Source organism: Heterocephalus glaber, unplaced genomic scaffold (genome assembly GCF_053883595.1).
Source record: "Heterocephalus glaber isolate CG9 unplaced genomic scaffold, H.glaber_assembly_v1.0 deba00001531, whole genome shotgun sequence".
Lineage (NCBI taxonomy): Eukaryota > Metazoa > Chordata > Mammalia > Rodentia > Bathyergidae > Heterocephalus > Heterocephalus glaber.
Window position 1 is genome coordinate 23372485 of NW_028258329.1, and position 14669 is coordinate 23387153.

A 14669-nucleotide genomic window follows, 5' to 3' on the forward strand; every position below is an offset into this window, starting at 1 on the left:
TGAATCCCATCTTGGAGATAAAGAAAGCCCCAGACCTTCAGCAGGACATGGAAGTCAGGAAGCTGATTTGCGTTCTCATGAACACTAAGGGAGAATGCCTATTTCTCCAAACCCTCACCAGGTTTGAATGTTGTCCGTATTTTATAATATACCAGCTAGTAGGTAAAAAATACAATTTCCTGAACTTCTTATATGTGTTTATTTTATTCTTGGAGAAGACAGATGATTTCCTGTCATTTGAGTTCTTTTGTGAGTTGGCTGCTGATCTCTTTTACTCCTGGTTCTAGAGGATTAATCATCTATTTTTTAATTGACTATATGAATTCTTTGTGAATTGCTTACATTAAAATATTAGGGCTGCTAAAGTAAATACAGGATATCCATTTAAATCAGATCCTCATGAAAACAGTAAATAAGGCTTTTTTGGGGTGGTGGTGGTACTGGAGATTGAACCTAAGACCTTTACACTAAGCTACATTCCCAACCCTTTATTTATTTTATTTTTGATTTTGAGACAGAGTGTCAGTAAGTCACTAAGTTGCCCAGGCTGGGCTCAAATTTGTGATCTTCCTGCCTTAGCCTCCCAGAGTGCTGAGATTATAAGGCATGTAAGACCATAACTAGCTGAATGAGACACATCCATATTAAAATATAATTTGTAGGGCCAGGGATCTAGTTCAGTGGTGCTGCCACCTGCCCGAGTTCAATTCTCGATACAAAATATATATATATATATATATATATATATATGCATATAAAATTTGTGATCTGTCTGAAAAGCTTAACTGGATATTTCTGTTTCTATTTTCCCATGTCTCATGTATAGCAAAATTTATCCCAGTTTGTAATTTATTTTTTGAGTCTGTTTAGTGTGTTTTCCATAAAGAAGTTTTTCTGCTTTTACACAGTCTTATCTACCAGTCTTTTTCTTCATGGTTTCATGACACACTTAGAAAGACTTTCAGCATCTTTTCCTGTAAGCAGCCAGAGGTGACTTGTGAAAATGGTTCGCTACTCTCTTGACCCAGAAAACCCCACAAAATCATGCAAATCAAGAGGCTCAAATCTTCGTGTTCACTTTAAGAACACCCGTTACACTGCCCAGGCCATCAAGGGTATGCATATCCGAAAGGCCACCAAGTATCTGAAGAATGTCACATTAAAGAAGCAATGTGTGCCATTCAGGCGTTACAATGGTGGAGTTGGTAGGTGTGCCCAGGCCAAAGAGTGAGGCTGGACACAGGGCCGGTGGCCCAAAAAAGAGCACTGAATTTTTGCTGCACATGCTTAAAAATGCAGAGAGTAATGCTGAGCTTAAGGCTTTAGATGTAGATGCTCTGGTTACTGAACACATCCAGGTGAACAAAGCACCCAAGATGCACTGCTGGACTTACAGAGCTCATGGCCAGATTAACCCATACATGAGCTCCCCCTGCCACATTGATGTGATCCTTACTGAAAAGGAACAAATTGTTCCTAAACCAAAGGAGGAAGTTGCACAGAAGAAAAAGATATCCCACAAGAAACTGAAGAAACAGAAACTTATGGCATAAATTAGGCATAAAATAAATGCAAATAAAAGTAAATCCAGGTTTATGACAATTTCCACCTGTACATTCATCTAACTTACATTTTATTGAATGTATATGGAGCTCATTTTAGTTTGGGGAACTACATAGAAAATCAGCTCTCTGCTCCTGCTAAGGATTATCTGGTTATTCTGATATCGCTGATTTAAAAATCCATCATACTATCATCTTGCAGTGTCCTGAGCACTGCAGCTTCTCACACACTTCCACTCTGGGCGCCAAGCCCTCCCCTGCTGCTCTGTCAGCCCTGGCTGGTCACCGGGGGCGGCCGTCTTAATTACTTCGCTTTGAGAGAGCACCGTGGTGTGACAGAGACTCAAGCTCACAGACACACAGGGTGGGCAGGCAACACCCCCATTTCCGCCAAGCGATCTGAGACACAATAGGCCTCCTCCTGGCCTTTCATCTCCTGTCTATACACGGCAGCAATATCATTATCCACCTCCCAGGGTTGTAGTGATGAGTGAAACCCATCATTGTGTGTAAAGAATCCCTTTAACTAGTAAGCACTGGGCCAGTGTGGTATTTTATTTATTCACGCCTGCATGCATTCCATCATTCAATGCCCAGTACAACCAGCTTCCCTTATTGTCTTCTTCACCAAGCTTTTATTCACAGTTCTCTTTTTTCTTCCAAATGATACCTAGAATCATTATGTCAAGTTAAAAAGAAGTTGAAATTTAATGGAGGTTACCCTGAGCTTACAGAGCAAGAGGACCCAGTAGGGTTACAATGTTTACCTCTTGTCCAGGAACAAGGCTTGTGTGCCTGAGTGGACAACAGGCTCAGTTGTCCCTCAACATGAAGTTTCATCATGGAAACATTCCTGACACATCTGTATTCGTAGTCATTCTGGTTTGCAGTTAGTAAGAATGAGATTTACTATTCATGTCTCCAGCTGGTTAGTAAGGTAAGTGCACAAGAACACTGCTACTTTACGTTTATTTAAAACCTGCCAATTCGTTGGGAACGGCTACTTACTTCATTTTTCAACTAGATACCACATCTACCTCAAATAATCATCATTGTTCCTGCTTCCCAATTTAAAAGTGCATATTTTTCAACAGAGGTACAGCTTCAGCATGTTTGCCCCTTATTTCCTTGTCTAATTACATGGACCAGACTTTCCACACCGGGCTCTGGGCTCTCCCTAATTCAGCAGCTCCAAGCATAGCGCAGAAGGCTCTTTGGAGGCGTTAGGGCTCCGTGGTTTTGTGGAAGGAAGGAAGGGAGGGGGTGCGGCGCGCGTCCTCCAGCCCCCGCCCGCCCCCTGCGCGCGAAGTTTCCCGGCTTCCGCTTGAACCGCTTCCAGCTGCTCGCCTTTAAGATGCCAGGGCCGCGGCTCCGGCAGAGCCCCTCGAGGCGCCAGGCGCTGAGTCAGCCTCGGGGCCTGGCCGCGCCCCTAACTCCGGATCCGAACTCGAGCCCGAACTCGAACCCCGGCCGGGAGGCGTCGCAGCGGACAACTGGGCTCAAGGCCCCGCGTGCTCGGAGCAGCCTGGCAAGGTAAGGACCGCGGGGGACCGCGGGGCACCGGGGAAGAAGGACCGCGGGCAACTGAGCATCCTGGGCCGGGCGCAGCCTCTCCCTGAGACCGGGACTACCACCGGCGGGCGCAGCCTCCTTCCAGGGCGCAGCGTTCTGGGAGCGGAGAGGGCACCGCGCGTCCCGGGCCACAGAAGCAGCAGCTGCTGGCCGGAACAGGCAGGGCCGGGCTGAGCTGGGCTGGGCGGGGGGAGAGGCGTCATGGACCGGGCCAAGACCCCGCGGTCCGCGCGCAGGGCCAGATCGGCTAGACAGGCTCCGCGGCCGGGGGTGAAACCGCTGGGAACCCGGGGCGGCGCTGTGTCCAGGTGACTCCCTGCACTGGGCCTCCAGGCATTGGGAACTGTGTGGCAACAGAGTCAAAGTTATAAATCCCTTCCCTGTCGTGGAGCACAGTGCCCACATTCAGTCTGGTCTGTGACCGCAGGAACAGAACGGCTTCTCTCGGTGCAGTCGGTGAAGGTCATAATTGATGGGACTTCTGGGGCAAGTTCAGTCGGTGGCAGTCTTTCTAAAGAAATGGCAAGGGTCAGTGGGATTTTGTCCTGTTTTCAAATATTTTTTTCCCTCATCAGTGAAGTGGAAAATAATTCTGGGAATGTTCTGGGAATTGTATTATGGAGCTGAAATTGAGAAGAGACTCAGTTGGCACAGGGAAAGTTTGGGGAAAGGAACTGTCAGAAAGTCCAAGGTGTTGAACCTTCTCCCAGATGTGCAATAGGGTCACAGGGGCCCAGAAGAAACAGTCCTGCCCCAGCCTGGGTGCTGCCTCCCTGGGAAAGGTTCCCTGCCAGGCCTTCTGCACAGCTGGCCGGCCGGCTCTCCTCCTGTCCTCTAGGCTTCTCTGAGGCTCCGGGGCTCCAGCCAGAGGACAAGGGCTCTGGCTGAACACTCATGCAGTCTTAGTCTTTTGCTTAAGGTGTGTATCCTTTGAGTTAGGGGTCTCATGCTGGAGGCTCCAGGACTCCTGCTTCCCTCATCTCATTAAGCCTCTTCTTGTGTTGCACTGATTTGTGATCTTTGGAGACCTGCAAAATGAGTTTAGGGTGTCATGAAGTCAAACAACCCAGGCTGTGGATGTGATCTGCAAACTGGATTTTGCTTAAAGCTGTATTTTCAGCTCAGTGTAAGACAGATACCAGCTTCCACAGGGGGAAGTATGCAAGCAGAACCTTAGCTCTTTGAGAAAACTGTTCCAAAATAAATGGCCTTACATTTATCCAAAGAGAAAGCATGCATAAGCTATTCATTTATCCTGTGTAATCTTTGCATTCATAGACTCTTGTTCAAAAGATTCATGTCCTAATTGCTTTTTCCAGGAATACTGTTTATTATTTCTGGAGGAAACACAAGTAATGAATGTATGTGGTATAATGTTTCTCTAAATTCAAGTAAGTGTGGAAAATTATAGCAAAGCTCTGGCTGTTAAATGATTAAAATGTAAATCTAAAATAAACAAGGTTATGGTGGGAAAAAAGAGTTTTTAAAAAATAATAGATATAAACCTTAATTAACCTAAAAAAATTCAAGTAGAAATTCAGTGACTGCATATAAGTTGTGATTGAGAGAGCTGTGTATGTTTCCAGTTTATTCCCTTACTGGGTTCATGAAGGGAACAGCCATTCAGAATATGCTGCTTGCTAGTTAATCTTTTTTGACAAATATTTACACTATTACAGCACAGACTCAAAATCTGCAGCTCTGTGCTTCTTCAAGTGTAGTATTGTTCAAATTCAACACTACTGTGCTTCCAAGAATTAAATAGGACATGGAGTGGTATCAGGGCAAATGTCTTTAAATTACCCTGCCTGGCCACAATAGGAAGAACCATGGTTATCAAATTGACATGGTTCCAAATTTCCAAGGTTAATGTTTCTCATGAATTCAGATGTAGAAGAGTATTATGGCTCTGAATTTTGGCACTTAAGGCTCTGGAATTGGTCCATGTCTGTGAATTTTATAGGTAGCTGAAGTTCATTATTAAAAGTGTTGACATTTTCAAATATTTGGACTGGTTGGGGTTTTTTTTGACTGTTTTGGAAAGAAATATTTCTGAACTGCATTATTTGCCTCTTCCCTTCCTAGCTGGCTTCCAGGAACTTTGTGTTTGCTGCAGGCTCAGGGTCAGCACTGTGGAAATCATTTATCCTGTGTGCACAGGGCAGAAGGCTAGGGGTCTGTGCCAGACAGACAGGTGCTCAGTCCAGGCTGGGCCACTGATCAGGTGACCTGGAGCAAGTCACTTGTTTGAGAGTTTCAGTTCTCGCATTTATAAAGCCCAGAATAATCAATACCAAGTCAGTTCCACTTATTAAGCATTTACTATATGCTAAGTACTTTATACATGCTGTCATTTAATTCTCAGAGTGACCATTTTAGCCACATTCTCCTCATGGGGAAACTAATGATCAGAGAAATGACTTCAGTGACTCAAGGCTGGTCCAGTGGGAGAACTGGTATTCCAAACCAGGATGCCTGAGTTTGAAGCTTACCTTCTTCTCACCTATGTTGTCTCTACTGCATGAGGTTGGCCAAAGGAAAAACGTTTGATGTGGTCAGCATTCAAAAAAAGAAAGACAGACAGAAAGGAAGGGAGGAAGGGAAAGGAAGGGAAGGAAATGTAAACCAGGCTGGAGGTTGGAGCAGGGTCAGCATGACAGGGACAGGTGAGGGTGACTGGGACAAAATGCTCTTCTGGGGGATGTGGATTCTCAGCTCAGGTAGCCATGATGAGCTCAGGGTGGCTGGCATGATGACATCCACTTGTCCTCCAGAGGTTGACAGCCAACAAGTGGCCTGACCCTGCACAGCCTTGTCATCATACCCAGTTCCTTCTGGCCACCCAGTCACAAGCCCCAGCTCCAGTGGGCTTCTTGTGTCCTGGGAGACTGTAAATAACTGGCATTTATCTGTCTCACCAACTGCCCCTGCCCAGAGCAGATACTGCAAATTGTTCACCATGCTCTTTCCCCAGGAGCCACAACAAAGCCTAGAATCCATCTCTGCATTGCTGGGAGCTGGTGGGAGCCATCTGCAGGTGGGCACTGGAGGAGGTAGAAATGCAGGTGGGGGTGAGCCTGGGGAGAAACCCAGCGGTGAGCCCTGAAAGCATTTACCTTCTTCCTGACCTCCTCACCATCCAGCACCCCTTCTGTAAGCCAAAAGGGGTCTGTAAAACCCACCTCCATGCAGCCCCACACACCCTGAGACCCCCAAGCCCCAACCTGAAGAAAAGGTGACTGCCACCTTGGGCTGCCTGCATTTGGTCAGCTGTGAGTTGTACAGCCAGGACATTGGATAGAGTGAGACATGAGGCTCGGTTCTCATTCTGAGCAGGCCCTGTCCAGGCCAGCCAGCGAGGGAACAGCCATGGCACCAGGTCCTGGAAGGACTCACTAATGTGGTAGATGGGTGCTTGCTGTTGCTGGCCCAACTGACTTGACAAAGAGGCATTCTAGACTCAGGTCCCAGGCGTGAACTTGGTTCCCTGTGTCAACTCTATAGCAGAAGTGTTTGGTCACAGTCAAGGCAAGTGTCCCCTTTCCTGGCCCAGTTACCAAGTAGCTTACCCATGCCCAGTGTCTCCAGATGAACTAAGGGAAGTTGCCATGAGCACTGAAACTTTGTGCTCTCCATGGTGGCCATGGCCCGGAGTGAAAAGAACATTATTGCTAATCAGTATACATGCCCTGTGAAATCTTAACTCCTAAAACCTGACTTCTTGGACAGGAATTTCTCTGGTTTCTGAGTCTGTGCTGTAGAAAAAGAATAGGTTTCTATATCAGAGCAAGGAGGGTGGATTGGAGTGAAGGTTCTGATGCCTATCTACAATCGAATCCCCCAGCTACTCCCCCCCCCCCAGAGACCTTGCATCCCCGTAAATCACAGTAAGCATCCCTACCTTGGAAACTGGCAGCCAAAGCCTTTTAAGGTAACCCTTTGACTGTTCCCAAGAGACAAAAAAGCCCCTCATAGAGGCCCCTCAGAACCCTCTGTGCTGGGGCACAGGATGTGACCTGGTAATACATACCATAGCTGGCTGCACTCACCAGTTCCAGGATGGTTCTCCCAGGGGGAGCACAGGGACCTCCATCATCAGATTCTGCTGAGCTGGCTTCTGGTCTGAACTGCAACACTTCCAGCTGCCTGGCCACAGATACATTCCCCACTGCTCTGAGTCGCCTTTTTCTCATGAGTGAGATAGAGATAGGAATGTGACATCTTGAGTTTCAGGGGTCGCCAACAGAGGAGAACGCATGAAATTGACAGGCCTCAGCTTGTCCCACAGTAGGCCTGGGGAGATCCGTGTGGCATGGAAGCCTGATTTCCAGAGCGGCCTTACCATGTGAGAAGACAGCAGAGAGGTGTCCAGAGAGTTGCCTGGGGGCTCATGGTAAATGCAGATTCAGGGACCAGACCCCAAACCCCTAAACTGGGACTTCCTGGCACACAGCTGGCCATGTACATTTTTTAAGAGCTCTGTGAGAGACTGTTACTCACCTAGAGTTTAAAGCCTGAGAATCACCAATTCAGCTTGGGCAAACTAGCAGAGTTTGCACACTTGCCTGACTTAAACTCCAACTTGCTCTAGAAAAGTGAATGCCCTTTTTCCCCTCTAAATGCAGAGACTGCACAGAAACGCCCATGATGGGCTTCCCACAAGGGCATTTAATTTCGTGCTTTCCTCAAGTCATAATACTGCCAACGATCAACACCGCCTGCAGGCAAGTGACGCTGTCCAGCTGATGTGATCCCAGTCTTCAGGACAGGTTGGGATGAACAGCAAAGGACAAACAGCAAGCCCAGATCTGGAGAGAAACCCCCTGGCGTCCAACTCTTATGTCACATCTCCGGCACAGCAAAAGCCCAGAACTGCTCTGGTTGTAGTCTGTTCTGTAGGAAGGGTCTCTTCATCTTCCATCTGTCTTAGGGTGGTCAGGTTTTATTCCCATTTTCATAGAAAGCGACCTTTGGAACTACAGTTTGTTTTTCTGGAGGACAAAGACTTTCATTGCTTGCTTAGTAGCTCAGGCTGTGGGTTCCGAACAACACATTTGCCATTGACTTTTTTCTCTGCTTTTCTTTTCTTTGTTTTTTTGGGGGTTTTTTTTTGTTGTTGTTTTTTGGCAACAAAAGTCCTTCACCTAGTCTTTCTGCCTCTTTTTTTTAAAAATTGATTTTATTGGTACGTTTTAAGTATACAATATAATGACATTCATCATTGGAAATTGCCTTGCTTTTCATTCTGGGCATTGAAATCAGGGTCCTGTACACAATAAGTGCATGGTGCATGATGAAACTATATCTCAGCCCTCATTTCGCTTTTAAGTTTATTTTTTCTGGAAAAAACATAGTATTTTTCTGAATCACATTGCTAATAATTGGGACTGCAATGAGCCACTGACTCTACCCTACGCCCACCTTACACTCAGGCTCAGTTCAGTGGAGGCCACTGGATCACAGGTGAGGTGCAACCCCTGAGTCTTGCATGGTGTAAGGGGCCCAACACTGGGAGCAGCTGCACTTGGGCTCCTCTAGGAAAGATTGGCTCTCAGCCTCCTGCAGTCCCCTGTACACCAACTTTGAAGGACAGCACCTGGGCCTGACCCTCATTCTCACTGCTAGAACTGTGCACAGCACCCCTGAGGTGTGACCCTCCTCTCAGAGCAGACACCACCGGATCTCCAGCCAGGGTGGCATGTCCCTGTGTGGAGCATCACATCGAGGCCTCTTCACCTGCCACTCTTCTTGGCCGAATGGTGTACCTGAGCACCAGGTGACCACAGGCCCAGCCTCCCACAGCCAACCCTGCAGCATCCAGCCATCCTGCTGGAGGTGCACCATAAGGACTGCTGCAGCTCCTGCTGATTTCCATACATCCTTCCACAGTGTGTCCCTCACCTTCCCTAGCAGGAGTTTCTGCATACCTTCTCCAGCCCACCTGTGCCCTGGCCTCTCACTCGCTGGGCGCAGAAGAAAGGAGATATTAGTGCAATCTGAGCAGATCTGCTTTGTGTTCAGCAGAAAACAAGCAGACATTTTTAAGGGCACTACACAGAGAAAGGTAATTAATAATAACGGCTGGATGGGACTTCTCTTCCCACACACTTGGTGCCTGTGATGTGGAAAGTTGGTCCTCTCTGTGGGGCATGGGAAACAGAAGATGGATGAGCTGTTAGCAGCCTCTGGGCCAGGGCTGGGAGGAATAAGCAGAGCCAGGCTCCTCTTTGCCCCTGGACACCCAGAGCTCTGGGATCCTCCTGTACCCACTGGGCGCCTTTCAGGGTCTGGCAGTGCCACCCTCTCCATGCATGCAAGATGCTCTTCCATGCTGAGTGCCCCTCCAAGATATGAGCACCAGAGATGGGGGTTGTTGCTCCATCACCAAGAGAAGGCTGAGGGCCTCATCTCATGGGTAACCAGGGACCAAGTCATCTTCCCTACCCCATCTCTCTGACTTTTCACCCGAATTTTGCAGGAGAGGAAGGAAGGAAGGTGGTGATGATCAACAGTCTGGGTTCTCTTAACATCCTGTACCCTGCTGCATCCTGAAGAGCAACTGGGCTCTTGTCCAAGGCATGGACTGCATTCCATAATGCATCGTAGGGTTCCCCCCCATGCCTCGCCACCACCCCCAAGTGGCTACCCCACACTTCTCCTTCAGGACTCTTAGGGATTGGCCCAGAGAACATGCTGGGGTGACAGTCAGCAAGGGAACCCTCCACGTGGGAAAGTATTTTGGTACTGTCTATTGTGCAGCTTACACCATACCCCAGGCTCAAGGGATGCAACCTGCGGTAGTTTAACTCTGTGTTTGCTAACTGGAATGGCTCACCACAGCTCTCAACAGCTAGGCTACCATACAGGACACCCTGGAGACCCCAGGCCAGGCCTTGCTGGCCATGCTGACTGGCATCTGTTCTGGGCGGCAGGTCCAGGGAAATAGGCAGGGACCCTTCCCAAGGCCTCCTCTGGAGTGAAGACAAGGTGGGTCAATGGAACTGGAGAATCGGCTGATGGGAACTGCAGCTCCTGTGACCACAGGTCATTGTTTATAAGCCAGGAAACCAGAGAGTCCTCAATTCACAGCAGATGAGGTGACTTTTGAATTTGGCCTTGAAAGATGACCTACAAGGAGTAGCCCTGTGGGCAGAAAAGTCTGTTGAACCAAATGGGGAAAGTGCATATTGTGTTTGAGAAGTTGGAGGATTGGAGAATAAATACATGAGAAAAAGACGGAAAGAGGCAGGCAAGGAAAAGGCAGGGAGGGCAGACGAGAGGCAAGTCCTTCTGCCAGCATGTCCTTGGCTCTCAGGAAAGCCACACTGGGAAATCAGGGTGTTCTTCCTGCTATTACCCATTCAAACCCCACTCATTTATTGATGGGAAGCCTCCTCACCTGCCTCCTGTACACCCTCCTGCCCTGACTCTGGGGAGGGGCCTGGCTTAGGGTTCTGCTTACTGGCCCCTTGTGGTGACCTCATCTCCGAGTCTACACAGTAATGAGGGGATGGCAGGACTTCCCTCAGGATGTGCTCATACTGCCAGTTTGAGGATCTGTGCACAGCAGCTGGAGTATGCTGCATTTCAGCACTTTTTCCAGGTGGAGTTTGCCTCTGGGGGCCTGTTCAGAGCAGGGGGATCAGGCACAGGAAACCAGGTTTGCCAAGGGAGTCTCTAGCCCTGGGACATCCTGGTGCCTTGATTTAAATAAAAACTGCTGCCTGCACACAGGTTAGTGGCTGTAAAAACCTTTATTCATTGGAATTATTTTCATTTAACATAACACTTGCTGCTGAATTTTGTATCTCATACAAAATGGCTCTAATATACAAATGCATCTATCTTCAAAATCTCTCAGTGAAACAAATTAGGTGCTTTTTTTTTTTTTAGTGCCTGGGATCGAACTCTGGTCCTTGCTCTTGCACAACAGGTGGCGAAACCAGTGAGCTAAATCCCTGGCCCAACAAATTAGCTCCTGAATCCTGTTCGCCTTACAGATATCAGTTCTCAGGGCTTCTGGAGGGGGTCTTCCCCGAGAGACAGTTGCTTTATGTGATGATCAGGAACTACGAGCTATGTATGGGGGCGGGCCAGGGGAGGTGGCAGTGAGCTGGTTGTGCCATTCGGTGGAACAAACAGAACAGGATGTGAGTCAGTTTCACGGGGGACCTAAGCCAGCTCCCTCTTTGGGATGCCTGGCAGGACAAGCAGAGGAGCAAGTGAGAGAGAGAGAGCACTCAGCCCCACCTGAAAATGAAGGAGAGAAGTAGATTTGGGTTTTGTGGGCCCTACCGTTTATGCAGTTTGAGGAGTCCTTTTTAATAAAGGACTAGAAATGTAAAAACAAAACAAGTACAAAAGTGAATATTTAGAATGAGAAGTCACAGTAAATACAAATAAAAAGATTTAAATTTTAATTGTAAAAAGATAAACAAAGAAAAGATAAAATATCACAGACATCCAAGATTCATAAAACATTAACATACTTTTTTAAAAGTTACTGCTTGATCCACCTCTATATTTTTAGACATTTTAGCTGATCTTTGATCTCTTCATATTTCAGTTACTTTTCTAAAATCATTTCTATCAAAATAAAAATATTGTCAATCTTCTTGCATAGTTGATCACAAGTTGTATTTTATTGGCTTAGCTTAGAAATTTTTTTCACTCATAACTCATTACTGCTAATGTCATACAAGCCATATGCGAGGAAAGCTCTACCAAAGCTTTTCTGTGTATAAACTGTGAGCCTTGTGCTATGGCCGCTGAGGTAAGAATGGTTTCTACACAGGGCGGGCAGCTGGCTGCAGAGGGCTGCACACAAGGGAGGATACAGGAGCTCAGGCAGGCCAGGCAGTGCCCCGATCCTGTAAACTCCAACCTGCACCTGAGAAGCTCTCCCCAGACATCACAGACTTCTCTAGGAAGGGGCAGAAAGCAATGCTTTAGACTCTGTGGGCCAAGCAGTCGGCCCCTGCAACTCCGCTGCATACTCGGCCAGCTGGGTGCACTCCCTGCATGTGGCTCTTGGGTGGGATGATTTCTAGCTTTTAATTTTTCCCAACCCTTTGAAAATGTAGAAACCATTCTTACCTCAGCGGCCATAGCACAAGGCTGCAGCCTGCTGACCCTGCCCCACCTTATCCAAGAACCCAGCTGCTCCCACAGGCCTGGGCAGTGCTCCGGGATTCCCTGATGTCCCGTCAAGCCTGCCATGTGAAACCTGGTGGTGTAGCTTCAAACTGCAGGATTTGGTACAGTTTCCAGTGAAAGCTAAACCCAGGAACATGGCTGGCCATGGGATGCCCTGAGTACTCACCCTGAGCCAGGCACGTCCCTAAGTGCTTGGAGCACAGTACTTCAGATCCTCAAACCTGTCCCACTGGCTCATTACTATGCTGTCCTCATTTGCAGAGGAGCAAACTGAGGTTCGAAGGGGACAAGGAGTTCAAGCCACCAGGCAGGAGGGGCAGAGCTACTGCAGCTCCACTGAGGAGGGTGGGGAGGAGGCCAGCATGGCACAGGCAGCAGAAGGGCTTAGGTTTCCATACCGGGTGTCACAGCCAGGGCTTCGTGGAGCCAGACCCACATTGCAAGACAGTGAAGCCTTTTATAGGAGGATGGGCCCTCCAGAGAGAGGCCAGCCTGAAAACGGAAACTGGGACTCAACTTCTCCTGCAGCCTTCCCATCTGGTGGTGCTGCTCCAGGATGCCAGCTGTTCCTGTCACCGAAGCCCACAACTGGGTTATGCAAGGGAGCAAAATATGGGGCAATCTTCTTCCAAGTTACAGAGCCAAGGAGGCCACCGCTGGGTCAGCACCTCACGACCCTCCCTCTGCAGCCTGCCTTGAGGTGCGCCTCATGCAGTAGGAGATGGAAACTTGTCCCTAGACCTTGGCGCCTCATGCTGTCTACAGGTACCAGACTGCTGACCGACCCTGCAGAACGCCCCTGCCTCTAGGGCAAGGGCCCAGACTCCTGACCTTCCAGGGGAGACCCTGTGCAAGGACAAGAAAGGTCAAGTAATCTGCCCAAAGGTACACAGTCACCCAGGGACAGAGCCATTGCTCAGAACCCGGAACAGTCCTCAGTCCTCTGCCCTCTGCCTGTCACCGTCACCACCTCTCTGAAGAAGGCCATGGCCAAGAGGCACAGCATGAAACGCAGCAGGCTGAGGTGCTCTGGGGAGCAGGCCAGCCCGTGTGGGGGACACTCTGGACAGGGACTTCACATATCCTATTAGAGCATGCTTGCTGAGTGGAGTCGGGGCTTTGGTTTCTATATACATAATGCACAGCTGCACCCCACTCTGACCCTGGCCCACCTCTGGCCTGATCCTCACCCTGCTGACTTAGCTTGATGCTTGGATTAAAGTAAAACATGTTTAATGATTTGTTTTCCAAGCTTCCTCTGAATGCCCGATCTCAGAGGAGCAGCCTCCAAAATGCCAGGTTTCCATAATCAATCTCCGTCCCCAGCACCTCCCCCAGGAGGCTTTGAATGCATTGCAGAAAGGTGGCTGGGTTTGCTGTCTTCTACACACAGCTCTGCAGCAGGATGCAGTCTGCCACACACTGGGCATGTTGCTGGTGGAGACCCAGGCTCGTGACCTGCTCAAACTCACAGTCTCCCCACAGCACAGTCCCCTCTCTTCTGGGGCAGCTCTCTTTCCCCTGTCTGGGGACAGAGAGGTAGTGGGAGCCCTGCAATGGCGACTCAATTGCTGAGCACCTGTGGAAGCATGGGCGAGCTGAGGGGGATTTCCCCAGCATCATTTGTCCTGATAAACATCTTTGCAGATCCCAGAGAGAGCTGCAGCTGGGATGGACCAGCGGCTGCAGCTGCCTGCATCTGAGGAGGCATTAATTTCTGGGAGATTAATTGCTCCCTGAGACCAGGAGCTGTGTCAGTATCTTCCTGCTCCTGGAGCTGGTCTGAGTCATTGTTCACAGTGTGTTTTGCACCAGCAGAGTTCAAGCTGGCTTGGGTGGGGCCTGGCTGGCCAAGTACAGCCCCAAGCCTTTTGGGCTGTTTGAACCAGAAGATCCTCGGGGGACTTGGTTATTGTGGGGTGTCCCCTTGTCAGAGGAGAATAGCGACTGTGGTGTGAGGAAGCCACCACTGTGTGGCCTGGAGGACAGGCCCCTCTCATTCTTCCAGCTGGACTGGAGGGAGGACTGGGCACCTGCAGAGGAACACTGCAGAAACAAAACCATTGACAACAGCTGAGGTTGTACTATGTCGTGTGCTGCGCAGAGTACATGACATGTACATTGCCGCTGATCTTCTCAGAGACCCAGTGAGACCTGGTGGGTCTGTTATCCCCATTCTAAAGGTAAGGAAAAAGAGGTGAGGGGCAGTGTTGCTGCCTGACATCACACAGCTGCTAATGAGGCTGCTTGAAGGTGAACCTGGCATCACCTCCCAGGACACATATCCACCCCCCATCTCCTGTTGGCATGAACATTTTGCAAGCGCCTGGTTTCTGCTGTCCCCCAAGAGGGCTTTGTGGCTATAACTGCAGGGAGGGA

At 48.9% G+C, this 14669-nt stretch overlaps 2 pseudogenes across 1 annotated transcript in view; both read left to right on the top strand.

Annotated features, from left to right (window-relative positions):
- The first annotated feature begins 993 nt into the window (after positions 1–993).
- LOC101706666 (large ribosomal subunit protein uL22 pseudogene) lies at positions 994–1553 on the top strand (annotated as a pseudogene).
- Positions 1554–2960: 1407 nt separating this feature from the next.
- Positions 2961–14669, top strand: part of LOC147824911 (S-adenosylmethionine decarboxylase proenzyme 1 pseudogene) — a 60260-nt pseudogene continuing 48551 nt past the window's right edge. Inside the window, exon 1 of the transcript XR_015441788.1 lies at positions 2961–3095. The product of XR_015441788.1 is annotated as an S-adenosylmethionine decarboxylase proenzyme 1 pseudogene (transcript). The remainder of the gene's footprint in view (positions 3096–14669) is intronic.